Source organism: Rattus norvegicus, chromosome 17 (genome assembly GCF_036323735.1).
Source record: "Rattus norvegicus strain BN/NHsdMcwi chromosome 17, GRCr8, whole genome shotgun sequence".
Taxonomy (NCBI): domain Eukaryota; kingdom Metazoa; phylum Chordata; class Mammalia; order Rodentia; family Muridae; genus Rattus; species Rattus norvegicus.
Genome location: NC_086035.1, coordinates 47,157,765 through 47,159,539, shown reverse-complemented (window position 1 = coordinate 47,159,539; position 1,775 = coordinate 47,157,765). Strand labels below are relative to the sequence as shown.

Below are 1,775 nucleotides of genomic sequence, written 5' to 3'. Positions count from 1 at the left end.
TGGGAATATCAAAATGAAATTAAAGTCATAAAATGAAGTAAAGAAAGGACTTCAACTTTATCAGGATCTCCTTTTCTTCTCCTTACTTCTTTTCTATCTATTCTTGATTTTTTAGTTTTTCTTACAGTGGCCAGGAAGGAATTCCCCAGGAGAAATTGCATTAAACCAATCAAACCAGGCACTTCGCTCACACCCTAGCAACAGGGGGTGCCAAGCCAACTACAGTGAAGTCAAATAGAGCTTAGTAAGATTTAATATGCTGGAACCACGCCCATGGACTAAGCAAATGAGACTTAGTTACATATAAAGAAGCTAGACTTGAATTCACAACTACGTATAGTACCTTCATATTTAAATAAAAGGCAGACTGATGAGGATGGGATTTGAACCCATACATGCAGAGCACAATGGATTAGCAGTCCATCACCTTAACCACTCGGCCACCTTGTCAAAGCATACCAAGGTATCTATCACGTGGCTCGGCCAGAGTTTTGAGGCACCTGGCCACAATGTAGCGCTCACTGGGGGCAGTGTGGACATATGGCTTGTGTGTAGAGGAATGACCTAGACGGGAAGAAAATGTGAGGGGCGAAAAGCCCCAACAACAGAAACAACAACAACAAGGAACTGGGATGTGCTTGCTTTCGCTGTATTCCGAAAAAGTAGTCCTCTGACCTGGAACATCCGGCAGGAACATCCTAGGCGGTCCCTCCCAGTAGAGGTCGGAGGATGTGGCCGTACAGGAGACTATGGTGGGTGTGACAAGGGTGGTCGTGACAGAGGTGGGCCCAGGCCTCGCTGGCAGACGGCGCCCCCTGGAGCCCATGACGTGTGCTGGTTTCCACCCAGATGACTCAGCACGTATCTCTGGGAGCTAGTTCCTGGGAAAGTGGTCCCTGGATCAGAGTAGACCGTACTCAGCATCCTCTCTATTTTCTGCTTACTAGGACTTGATCCCTGGGCTCTTCTCCCAGGCTGTTGGCACTAGAGATTTCTGGCTTGTCTAGCTCGCTTTGATTTTACAAGGAACGTGGTGCTTGAGAAAGCATGGGCACTCACATGCACACAGATGCACACATGCACGCGTGCATGAAGAGAGGAACCGGCAGGGGAAGGAGATGAAAGGAGGGATGATTCTGGAAAGGAAAGACGTGGATATTACTATTTTCGATGTTTTTGTTTGTGATAGGAATTGAATAATAAATAGAGTAGAGATAGATAAACATGGATAGGGATTACTGACTAATCCAAACCGTAAATGTCCCCTTGAAAATGAGTTAAAAGCAAATTGTTTTTTGTATTGCTTTTTGTTTTGTTGAGACAGGATGTAGCCTGGACTGAACTCAAACTCATTACAGCCCTCTCGCTTCCCAGTGCTGGAGCCACTGAACTACTCCCTGGTGTTTCCTTCCTTCCTTCCTTCCTTCCTTCCTTCCTTCCTTCCTTCCTTCCTCCCTCCCTCCCTTCCTTCCTTCCTTCCTTCTGAGAGAGAGAGTTTTAAATTAGCCCAAAACTCAGCAACAGGATCTGACTCAGGAAGACAGATGGTTAAAAATGCAGGAGGACTGGTGCTGACTCACTGACCCTCCGGATGTCACCAGACGTGAGTAAATGAGTGACCTGTTCTGTTCTGCCCCTGTGATGTTTGTTCAAGCCCCCATTGTGCCCTACAGATAATGTTCCAGCCATTGTGTCCTGCAGATAATATTTCAAGAAACCAGGGCCAAAGCCTAACCAGATGTGTATCAGATGCAGATGCTTTGTCAACTCTGACA

The 1,775-nt window shown here is 46.4% G+C and overlaps 1 non-coding gene across 1 annotated transcript; it reads right to left on the bottom strand.

The window, feature by feature from the left end:
* Nucleotides 1-368: 368 nt before the first annotated feature.
* On the bottom strand, nucleotides 369-450 carry Trnas-gcu9 (transfer RNA serine (anticodon GCU) 9). The gene has a single exon. It is a non-coding gene; the product is annotated as a tRNA-Ser (tRNA).
* Nucleotides 451-1,775: the final 1,325 nt, after the last annotated feature.